This window comes from Gossypium hirsutum, chromosome A07 (genome assembly GCF_007990345.1).
Source record: "Gossypium hirsutum isolate 1008001.06 chromosome A07, Gossypium_hirsutum_v2.1, whole genome shotgun sequence".
Classification (NCBI taxonomy): domain Eukaryota; kingdom Viridiplantae; phylum Streptophyta; class Magnoliopsida; order Malvales; family Malvaceae; genus Gossypium; species Gossypium hirsutum.
Window position 1 is genome coordinate 18,594,066 of NC_053430.1, and position 12,945 is coordinate 18,607,010.

At 36.8% G+C, this 12,945-nt stretch overlaps 1 long non-coding RNA gene across 1 annotated transcript; it reads left to right on the forward strand.

The window, feature by feature from the left end:
- The first annotated feature begins 2,464 nt into the window (after positions 1 to 2,464).
- LOC107960050 (uncharacterized) lies at positions 2,465 to 4,058 on the forward strand. The gene is made up of 3 exons (XR_005930446.1): positions 2,465 to 3,420; positions 3,495 to 3,620; positions 3,711 to 4,058. It is a non-coding gene; the product is annotated as an uncharacterized lncRNA (long non-coding RNA).
- The last annotated feature ends 8,887 nt before the right edge of the window (positions 4,059 to 12,945 follow it).

Consider the following 12,945-nt stretch of genomic DNA (forward strand, 5'->3'; position numbering starts at 1 on the left):
GAAGAAATGGGAATTGATTTGAAATGGGAAAGAAAATAATTAATATTTCAAATGTGAAAGTATGATGTAAGAATGAGAGAAAAGAAAAGAAAAGATAAAAGAGAAAGAAAAGAAATAGGAGATGAAAATGAGTTTTACTAGGATTTGAAAAAAAGGTAATCCTAGTCAAAATAGGAAAAGATGGAATAAATAGCTAGGGCTTGTAAATCTTAAGGGTATTGTTGAAATTAAAAAGAAATGCATTTAAGGAAAAAATGGTTCAAACTTAAGATCACAAAGGGGGAAAGCTAACTCTTAACCATTATGCCTATGCCTGAAGCCTATCTCTTGTCTAATCTTTATATTTTACTGTATATATTTTAGGTGTAGTTTTTACCCTAAGTTGTTGAAAATTAAAGGAAAAGAAATGGAATGGAGGTAGCTCAAACCTAGGACTTCTAGGATAGGGGAGCAACACTTAACCATTGAGGCTTTAGCTAATTTCTTGTCTATCCATTATAATTAACCCCCTATATTTCCGGGCATGACAATGACATATGGAATTACAATGTAATTACACTTTATCAGTCAAACACGTCTAGGGATTACAATTCTTTGTAATTACAACCCTAGTAATTATACTTTCATTTAATTACTCTGTGTTATCCAAACAAACACTAAATAAAAAATTAAAAGATAAAAATTATAAGATTAAACCCAAAAATATCTAAATTCATTATTCATGCTAAAAATTTATTACAAGAAATAGGAATTGATTTGAAATGGGAATTGATGCATTTATTAATTATATACAATAAATAATTGAATGTAAGATTTTAAACTAATAATAATAACAACACATATGCAATATGTATTAAATGTTATGTTGTTGATATGACAAAGTTGGGAAAGAGCATGTTTGGTATTTTGGGTTCAAATCTCATTATAAGCATGGTTATTTTTTGTAGATGTTATGGAAAAAGATAAAAATACCCTTAAATTAATATTTATTACTTTGTTAAAATGAGAGCGTTTTGGTACTTTAATAACTAAGTTGGGACCTGATTATGGGTGACACCAACTCGGTCACAGTGTTTATATATAGGATAGAAGTAAAATTATACTATTGATAGAGGTAGTAAAGTATGCATAATAAAATTAAAATGTATAAATAAATTAAAATAAGACTTTGGTTTAGTGATAAATTTAATGTTTTACTAAAGCGATTGGCGTGGGTTTAAATCTCTCCATATGCGTGTATTTTTATTGTCTTTTTCAAATAAAAAGACAAAAATACCTTGAAATAAAATAATTTATTTTAACTACAAAAAGATAATTTCGTGATTTATCTAATTGAATTGGTGTCCTATTAACCTGTGGCACCAACTCAATCATGAACTTAAATAATAGTATAGATTAATAAATAAAATTTTAATAATGTAATTAAATTATTTGTACCAATATCAAAACAAGTTTGGATATCAAATATCTAAAGTTTTCAATATGTGAATCCAAAATTAAACTAAATATAGATTAAGTAGTGCTTGATATTATCATCCAAGACTTGAAGGGCAGAAGTTCACATAAATGATCGGACATATGGACGCCAATGCCACGCCAATCTCCTTATCTCTTTATCTTCAACACCATCCACCCTTCTCTCCCTTCCTCTCTTTTATTACTATTATTATTATCTTGTAAGAAAGGAACTTGATAGTTCCATCTTTCCTTGTCATGGTGTTTTCATTTTCCTTTCAAAATGTATTCTCTCAACTTAAAGTAGGATAATTCATAAGCGTTAAGAATCAAACCTCACCATTCTCAGACTATCTACTTTCCTAAAAAAGTTTACTAAACTGAGATATATTCTTCATATGTAATAATGTGGAGATGAGTATTAGTCTTTGTAGTTAAACTTCAGATTGGATAATTCAGTAAAGTGGCAATTTAAAATATCTTAGAGTTTGATGGGTCATTTTGGGGGCTCACTTTTGCTGACTATATGTGTCAACCTCAATTGTTTTCCATATATACTTTCACTAATCAGTGCTACTCTATCTACTACCTTCGCCCAATCAACTCCATACAAATTTCAAAATATAAACCCTTGTCTTTTTATCAATAATTAGAATATCCTTTTTTATTACTACATTAAGATTATGCAAATAAACTAAAACATGACACATAAAATATTTATAATAAATTTAAACATTTAAGTTTTTTTTTTATAAATTATACCATAATTGCAAATTATGTACAATATGCCATAATATAAAATACAATATGAATATGGTGAATAATCTTTTAGTTAAGTGAAAAAAAGTATTAGGGTGTAAGTATAAAATATTGAGTTCAATCCCAAATAAATTTATTCTCCTTTTTTAATTATTGAAAAGAATACAATACCAACATGACATGAACAAATAAATTTCTAAATTAAATTACTACGAAAAATATATAAAACATATCATAAAATCACAAGTCCATAAACATCTCTAAATTCGCATAGAAGGAATGATAGAAAAAAAAACACAATATTAACAGGTTGAGAAAAATATCAAAAACAATTTTTATCCATAAAAAAAAATGGCGTGTAAGCCAAAGGAGATAACGATTCCCTTAATTTTTTTTATTAAGCTGGGCTTTTCATAAAAGAAACAAAGCACAACAAAAGCAACAGAAAAAGTCCCAAAATAAAACGAACCAAGCCCAAACAGAAAGGAAACCTAAAAAAGCCTAAAAGAAAGTCCAATGAAAACAGCTCCCAAACACGCAACAACCAGGACAGCACCGAACAAGAACAAGGAGCTGTTCAGAAAATCCTTTTGAAAGCACTACCCATAGCCAAAGAGTTGCTCCCAAAACCAAACAAAATCATCTATGATAGTGGCTCAAACCCTATTGAAGGAGGCACCATCACTGGAAAAACAAAGATCCCGACACACATAGAGATCCAGAATCCTGTCCGAGAGTCAACGAAAACACCTGCAAACATCAAGAAACCATCGAGACTCCCAAGCTTCCCCCAATAAAACCAGATCCCGACCGCCGCGAAGCTAACCAGCATGAGGTCTCAGGGAGGAGGTCGGCTCCCCCAAACACATACCGCGTCGATCCGTCTCCACGGCCAGAAGAGCGAACTCTGGGATCCCCCCCCCCCTTCTTTGAATAACACGGCCCTCACCCCGAAGGCCCTTAGTAGCCAACAGGTGGGCCACAGAGTTTCCCTCATGGGGAACATGCAGGAACCGACACAAATGGAACTGCCCGATCAAGCCCTTGATATAACTGATGTAATAGCCGATTCGTCATGATGATGAGAATAAAGTTTACGAGTCACAGTCAGAGAGTCTCCTACAAAGATTACCTCTTGTAAGCCCAATTCGAGACCCAATCGTATAGCATGGTAGCAGGCCAGAGCTTCCGCAGCAAAAGCAGAAGGTATGTGCGTGGTTACTACTGATGTGTAGCCAACTACGGAACCAAGATTATCCCTAATAACAATCCCCGCACAGGTCATCAACGTAGGCGCGTGGAAAGCATCATCAAAGTTCACTTTTAAGCAAGAACATTCAGGATCAATGCTCAGGTCCAATCAGACGTCCAGGTAGCTTCGCATGCACCGCGTCAAACTCCAACAGGTAAGGCCGCACTCTACAGATAATCCCCTGAATTTGAACAATTGCATTTTCATGCACTCGCCTATTCCTGACATGCCAAATTAACCACAGAGTACACACCACTGATCTGGAAACAGAAATGCTATGCACAATAAAATCATATAGCAACCAATCCTGAAAGGAAACATCAGTCAATTCACTAGGCCATGTAACATGCAGCTCTGCCCAAACACGCGATGTCGAAATGTAGTCCCGAAAAATATGTTCCAACGTTTTAGCCGAGGCCATGCACCAAGGGCATAGTCGTGATGCGCGAATCCGCTTGTTGTAAGATTGTAATAGCTAGGAATAAAATTATGAAAAATACGTCACGCTGTTATTTTTATTCTTGCCGAAAGTTGCATCTTCCACAGTTTGTTGTAAATGTCTAATGTTGTAAAGAGCCGTAGCCATTGCACACTGAATAGTCCCACGAAACTCAGTGCACTACACCATAAAGTCTGCATGAGCAACCCGAGATAGGGGTATACACAACACCTAGTCTGCTAAAGTCCTGCCCAACACACTGGTAAGCCTTTGCGTATCCCACTGTCTCGTAGTTTGATCGATAAAGTCTAAAACAAAGAGGGCCGAGAAAATAACTCCCATGTGTTTTAAATGGCGACCAGGTAAACCCGGGATCCACACATCGTCCAAGACCAAAATACTTGTTCCTACACCCACACACCAATTGAGACCCAATCGCAACAACCCCTTAACAGCCCAAATGCTTTTTCAAAGGTAAGAAAGGTAAGTTTCGAGAGATGCGTTCATAAAATCACAATTGGGATGGTATTTAGCTTTTAGAGCTTGCGCCAATAGTGTGTGAGGGTGTTTAATCAATTGCCAACCCTACATTAATTTTTGCCAAAACACGAAAACCCAAATCACTAGTAGACTTTTGTTAACATAACTTTGACCAGGTACACCAAGAGATCCCTCCTGGCCCCAGAACATTTCCACCAAAATCAATTAATAATGCTTTCCAAATCAGAGCAAAAAGAAGCTGGTAACAAATAACAAGACATGACAAATGTAAGGATAGATTATAAGACACTTTTAATGAAGACTTTCTTTCCATTTTGTGACAGTGGCCGAATGCACCAACTATCCATTTGGGATCGCAAACAATCCTTCAAAACCTAAAAAGCCCTCTTCTTATCATGCCCCACCATGTTAAGGAGTCCCAAGTAACGCTCAAGCTCTGTAGAGATCTAAACCCCCCCCCAAAGTGGCAATTGAATCCATAATAGATCCACCAATGTTTGAACTAAATAGGATAGAAGACGTTTCGAAATTTACAAACTGTCCTGAAGACCTTTCATACTCCACCAAAATCTATTTCAGAATCAAAGTATCCCCCAACCATGGCCTCTCCAAAAAGAATACAGTTATCTACAAACAATAAATGCGACACTTGAGGTCCACGCTAGCTAATCCGCGCCCCACAGACCAAGTGATCTTGAGTTGTCTGTCGCATCAAAGAAAAGAGTCTCACAAAAAATAAGAAAAAGATATGGACTAAGAGGATCACCCTATCTAAGATCCCACCTTAGAGAGAACACACAACCCACTTCACCATTCAAAATAACCAAGTATGAAACAGAATGAACACAGTGAAGAAAAAGATCCACCTAACGTCAGCAAAACCCCATTCGCAACATCATGAGTTCCAAAAAGTCCCACTCAACCCAATCGTAAGCCTTGCTCATGTCTAACTTCAAAGCAAAGTGTCATTTCCTCCCTCTCCTCTTTTGATGAAAAGAATTAATAATCTCATAAGCCAGAATAATGTTGTCCGTAATCAGGCAATTGGGAACGAAGGTACTTTAGGCCTTATCTACACACAAATACAAAACTGCTTAAAACCTATTAACCAACACCTTTGAAATGACCTTATACAAGACAACACATAAGCTAATAGGTGGAACTATTGCATGCGAGTAGGAGTGTTAACCTTTAGTAGGAGCACTAAGTTTGTGTGGTTGATAACATCTAGGGGCAAACCTTCATTCAAGCATTCCAGACAAAACGCACCAACATCGAGACCAATTATATGCCAATATCACTGATAAAACAAAGTAGGAAACCCATTAGGTCTAATACGTCGTTGAGAGCACCAAAAATATCTTATTCCCTACAAAATAATGAAAAATAACAGTAAAGGGGAAGTAGGGTTGAATCCTCAGGGACCGGATTATATGAGTGCTTGTTTCTCGAATCCTGGGCGGAATCGTGCCCAAGAAAACCTGCGTGACAGAAAAAAAATAAAAATAAAAGAATTAAAGATTTGATTCGAAAAAAAAATAAAAAAACAGAATCTAAAGTTGACTGAAATTGTGATTACAAAAATAATAAAAATAATAAAGAGAGTTAAAGGAAAAGAAATTCTTATTGGTAGATTCCAGCCTCCAGTTGTCTCATTCCTCATTGGGTTTAATCCTCGGCTTTTAAATAACCCTTCTCAACTCAAGTAAGCCAGTTATAGTGGAAGAGGACGCCTACGACCACCAGCTCCAAATATTAGACTTACGATTTTTAGGGAACCTGACTCTAGCCAGTAATCTATGCTAGATCAACGCTTCTCAATGACGAATCTCACGCCATTTTGTCTCTTTGGCTCACCATCCTCTGACGCAGTAAGTTAACGAACCGACTATGCAATCCTTCCAAAACATACAAAGCGGTCACCTTTGCATATGCTGAAAAGCTTACTTCTTAAAGGCCATGGACGGAAGCGTCAGCCCGTAGTGCAGAGAAACGATGAATACTTGGCAAAAAGGCTAAGTACAGATTCTAAGCCTCAAGAACCCTTTCTGGGGAATATTGACAACTTTCGGCTAGATAGGGTTTAGTGGCTCATGATAATGGTGGAAAAGAAAATAAATATAAAGATGGAAAAGGAAATTTTATTGAAAGAAAATATGAAGAAACAAAAGCCTAGACTTTCAGGGGGAGAGTGTTTACAGAAAAAGATGAACACCCCAATGAGTCACTTCACCCCCTATTTATAGTGCTAGGGAGATAGTCTATTTTAACTTAAATTCTAAAAAGATAAATACATTTAATTAAAGATAATTAAAGATAATTAAAATAAAATCCTAAAATTTAAATAATCCTAATAATTATCTTAATATTAATTATCCTAATAAAATGGAGTCTTATAAAATAAAATCTCTTCTTTTTGCGTTTTTAGTCCTTGTGTCTTCCATGCTCGCACTATTGGCACAATCTTTTTCCTGTGTCGCATATCAACCCATTGTGTCTCCAAATTCACACTTTTGTCTCTTAATTTTGCTTTTGCCTCCAAATCAGTCTCTAAAAGATAAAAAGACATAAATAGCTCAAATTAGTAGGACCAAGCCCAGAATAAACACATGATTAATACATAAAAATACGTTATTCTAGAGCATTATCAAATTCCCCCTACTTAGCCCATGCTTGCCCTTAAGTATGGTTCCTGTCCATTGTGAAAATTAGGTCCTGCCATGAAAGAAATACTATTCCACAGTTTTATAAAAATTAGTCAAAATGCATACGAAAAATAAAGGGAACCATTAGCTTGATTTAAGTAAAATTTGAAAAAGTGTTCTAATTTTCACACAAAAATTAAAATCGATTTTAGATTATTTCATGAAAAATTAGGTAAATTACCAAACCTATCGAGACACCTTATTTTTTCCTTTTGGTCTCCAAATTTTATTAATGCATCTTTTTTTTAATATAATGTAATTTCAATTTTATTTATTTACTTTCACTTAGGAATATACTGTACCTTTTGACACGAAGAGAGATGACAACCTAAGCACCCCACCCCGGTTACTCAGCCCAGCACATTCCTAATTTTTATTATTCCTAGGAACATATCAAACCTTTTGACGCGAAGAGAGATGACAACCCAACCACCTCAACCCGGTTACTCAGCCCAACACATTCTTAGAAATTAATTCCGATTAGCGGAGTTTTACCTAACACGTCACACAACCTTTTGACGCGAAATAGGATGACAACCCAAGCACCCTACCTCGGTTATTCAACTAGTCACGTCTTAAACTGCACTCATAACCACGAAAACATTATTATTAAATGAAATTTTAATTTTGGAGGACTTAGGAAAAACAAAAAAGTGTCAAAAATAAGTTTCAGTAACCATCTTAATAGTCATGAACATATTTTAAACATGTAATTGTATTAAGTGCCCTCTTGTATTTAGACTTAATCAAATTTACCAAAATCAAGATAGGGTTAACTTCATTAGTCATAATTATTTAAACTAAAAGAAATAAAACAGTGGAGATGAAATCTATCAAGCAAAATCATAATTAACTCAGTAGATAAAAATCATGCATGTGGGTCAAACAGTGGGCAAAGTCATGGTCAAATTCTTGGTTATGAAAAGAGGCAGAATGTCCTTAAAAATAAATATGACAGCATCAGCAATAAAAACAGTAGCAACAAAGAAAACAACATGTTTAACGACAGAAATAATTAAGAATACCTCCCCCCTACTTAAAGCACATTGTCCTCGATGTGGAATGAAATAAATAAATGGATGGAAAGTGGACAATGGAAATGAGTTCGGCTAGTTGCTGGCCAAAAGTGTCGAGCCGTGCCTCGATACGCTCAAGGCGTTGTTCAATAGTCATTGAAGGTTGGGCTTGAGTGGGTGCGTTGTCATGATTTCACCGTCGAAAGATTCGCTCAATTGGTGCAGCGCGAATGGCTGGAAGGACAAAACGGAAGGAGGACTAAGTACCAAGAAGCAGCCCCATCGAGTCGAGACATCGAGCATCCAAAGGATCGGCCTGACAAGCAACATGTAATTCTGAAATAGGAGCGTTAGTACCATGCAGAGAAAATAACAGTTTCGTAACAAAAGAACCCAAAATTAGAGGTCGCTTTGCATTTATAACATGCTCGAATTGAAGTGCATACCAATAGCCCAAGTTTACCGGACGATCAATATACATTCACCATAACAAAAATAATTCCATCTTCGAGACGGTAGCCAGAGCATCTCGTCGGCCTGAAAAATTATAGGCCAAATAACGGTGTATGTAACATAAGACAGGGTTACGAAACCATAAATCCTTTGAGGTTTTCGGGCTGTATGTGGATTTGACATTATCAGTCAATAAAGCAAAGGCCTCGTCTGCGTCAAAATCTGCAGGAAAAGTACATAGGCTGTTTTCATAATCGTTGGTCATAGAATAGTCCTTAGTCACAAAAGATACGGAAAAGTACAAAGGCCTCCAACTCTTGAATGTCCAATTTTCTTGCCTTTCCTGCGGGCTCTAACTCCATGTTACATTGTCGAATAGCCCAATAAGCTTTATGCTCCAGTTCTATTGGCAGATGACACGCTTTGCAAAAAATAAGTCGATACGGAGTCATGCCAATTGGTCCCTTACACACTGTCCGATAGGCCCAAAGCGCGTCATTGAGCCGAAGACTCCAACCCTTACGGTTGGGTCAAACCTTTTTTCCAAAATGGTCTTGATCTCCCTGTTCGAAATTTCTGCTAGACCGTTTTTTTGGGGATGGTAGGTTGTTGCTGTACGATGATGAACTCCATATTTTGATAATAGTGCCTCCATGACCTTGTTGCAAAAGTGGGTACCACGATCACTGATCAAAGCTCGAGGTGTGCCAAACCTAAAAAAAATAGTTCGTTTTAGAAACTCCACGACAGTTTTAGCATTATCATTGCGAGTAGGCTTTACTTCTATCCACTTAGAAATATAGTCTACTGCAAGAAGTATATATAAGTTTTCAAACGAAGAAATAAAGGGGCCTATGAAATCGATGCCCCATACATCAAAAATCTCACATACATGAATCGGGGATAGGAGCATTTGATTTCTTTTAGTGATGTTACCTGTATGTTGGCATTTATCGCAAGACTTACAGAAGTTATATGCGTCGCAAAAAATTGTGGGCCAATATAGCCCACAATCCAATACCTTGTGAGCTGTCCGTTTAGGGCCGAAGTGACCTCCACAAGCTTTTGTATGATAAAAAGTAAATATAGAGGTTACCTCGGTTTCTGGAACACATCGTCTTATTATCTGATCTGAACAGTGTTTCCACAAGTATGAGTCGTCCCAAATGTAATATCGAGCTTCTCGTCTAAGCTTGTCCTTCATGGAACGTGCTAACTCAGTGGGTAACAAACCTGTGGTTAAAAGGTAAACTATATCTGTATACCATGGATAGTGAGCCTCGGTAGAAAATAAGCCTTCATCAGGGAACTCATCCTTGATAGGAACATCATCAAATGGAGTTTTTATTCTACTCAAGTGGTCAGCCACTAGGTTTTCACACCCCTTCTTGTCACGGATCTCAATGTCAAATTCTTGGAGTAGCAGAATCCATCTAATAAACCTTGGTTTCGCCTCCTTCTTTGCGATCAAGTACCTAAGAGCTGCATGGTCAGAAAAAATAATTACCTTAGATCCTAGTAAATATGATCGAAATTTATCTAAAACAAATACAATAGCTAAAAGTTCTTTTTCTGTGGTGGTATAGTTGTTCTGTGCAGTGTTTAAGGTTTTGGAGGCATAGCAGATGACATGGGGCTCTTTGGCTATCTTTTGTCCTAGCATGGCTCTCACGCTCCGTTCGCTTGCATCGCATATAATTTCAAAGGGGTAGTTCTAATCTGGTGCTTGTACTATAGGAGCGGTTACCAACTTTTGCTTGAGTGTATCAAAAGCCTCCTTGCATTGTGGGCTGAACTCAAATTTCTTATCTTTTTGCAACAATTCGCACAATGGTTCAGCTATTTTTGAGAAATTCTTTATAAAACGCCTGTAAAATCCTGCATGGCCAAGAAAAGAACGTATCTCTCTAACAGTAGAGGGATATGGCAGAGAATTTATAATGTCAATTTTGGCCTTATCAATCTCAATTCCCTTAGCTGAGACTATATGACCTAGAATCAAACCTTTGTCTACCATAAAATAACATTTTTCATAGTTCAAGACAAGATTAAATTCTATGCACCTGTTCAAAATTATCGTGAGATTTTCAAGGCATTCAGTAAAATAATTCCCATATACGGTAAAATCATCCATAGAAATTTCAATAATTTTTTCCACATATTCAGAAAATATACTCATCATGCATCTCTGGAAGGTAGCTGGTGCATTGTAAAGTCCAAATGGCATCATCTTGTACGCAAATGTGCCAAAAGGGCATGTAAAAGTGGTCTTTTGCTGGTCTTCTAGCACAACAGGGATTTGGAAGAAACCTGAATATCCATCAAGACAACAAAAATGAGTTTTACCAGCTAAACGTTCAAGCATTTGATCTATAAAAGGAAAAGGGAAATGATCTTTTCTAGTATAAGCGTTTAACTTCCTGTAATCGATGCAGACATACCACCCGTTTTGCACTCGGACTGGTATTAAGTTACCCTCAGCATTTTTCTTTACTGTCACGCTCGTTTTCTTGGGCATGACTTGTACCGAACTTACCCATCTACTGTCAGAAATGGGAAAGATTATGTTAGCATCTAGCAACTTAATTATTTTCTTTTTTACCACCTCCATCATATTCGGGTTTAAACGTCTTTGTGCCTCTCTCATTGGTTTCGTGTTCTCCTCCAAGTAAATCTTGTGGGTGCATGTCAAAGGGTTTATCCCTCTTAAGTCAGCAATGGTCCGACCAATCGCCTCCTTGTGACTCTTTAGTACCTGGATCAAACTTTCTTTTTCGGGTTTAGAGAGTTTATTTGATATTATAATGGATAAGGTATTACCTTTTCCTAAAAATTCATACTTTAGATGTTCAGGAAGTAGTTTCAGTTCCAACTCCAAGGCCTGCACAATAGAAGGTAAAAGTTTAGTGTCTGATGGAGATAATAATGCATTAACAAATTCATAATCATCAGATAAAAATTCAGATTTGTCTTCATAAATCGACTCAAAAGTCTCATCTACTAATGATTCGATTATGTCGACATGATTTACGCTCAAAATTTTTCTTGGATGACTAATGGCGTCATAAACATTAAACTTCACGATCTCCCCATCAAATTCTATCGTAAGAGTTCTGCTTCAAATGTCGATCTTAGTGCTAGCGGTACTAAGGAAAGATCGGCCCAATAGGAGGTTCGAAGATCCAGTAGTGTTATCCTCCTCTATCTTTATCACATAAAAATTTACAGGGAAAATAAGTTCGTTAACTTTTACCAATACGTCCTCAAGGACTCCTTCGGGGTGCATAACAGACTTGTCTGCCAACTAAATTATAACACCTGTTTTCGTCAGAAAACTCACGTTAAGTGATTCATAAATAGAATAAGGCATAGCATTTATGGAGGCCCTTAAATCACATATGGCCTTCTTGATCCCCAAATGGCCTATTTTGCATGGTATAACGAACATACCCCTATCTTTACATTTTGCAGACATTTTTTGCTGTAACACTGCGGATACATTCTCACCAACACTTACCTTTTCATTACTTGTTAGTTTTCATTTTTTGGTGCAAAACTCTTTAAGGAACTTGGCATACCGTGGAATCTGTCTGATGGCATCCAACAGTAGTAGATTGATCTCGACATTCCTGAATGTTTTGAGGATCTCCTTGTTTTCCTTATTTTTTCGACACTGATTTAATCGTCCTGGGAGTGGAGGTTGGATTTTCGGTAGTAGGGGTTTCGCTGGACCTGTTCATCATTTTTGGGTTTTTCCTAGGCACTTTCTTGGCCAAGATTTCTGCTAGGAATTGGTTTCAGTACCTTTTGACTTCGCAGCGTCACTGCATTAGCATTTTGCCTCGGGTTTGGTTCTATTTGTGACGGCAGCTTCCCTTGAGAACTCATCTTCTCAATTGATGTGGTCAATTCTCTTATAGACGCTTCAGTTTTCTGTTGAAAATTAAACATGTTAGTAGCTAATTTATTGACCAAAATTTCTATAGAATTACCTGAATCTCGTGGCTATTGTGGAACTTGGTTCTGGTATGGTTGGTTGTATCGTGGGTTGGCCCCATAACTTAAGTTAGGGTGATCCCTCCATCCTGGGTTATAGATATTAGTGTAAGGGTCATATCGCCTTTGTGGTGGCCTAGGAAAATTTCCCACAGCATCTAAATGAGCCATAGTATCATCATTCAAACTGGGACATGCATCAGTTGTATGTTCAAGGGTAGCACATATTCCGCATAACCGGGCTGTCTTTGCTTTTTCTACAATAAGAGAATTCAAAATATTAACAATTCTATCCACTTTATCTTCTAAGGTCAAATTACTTAGCAGATGAACCCTTCTAGGGGGTTCAGGTTGGCTCGGAATTGCTGA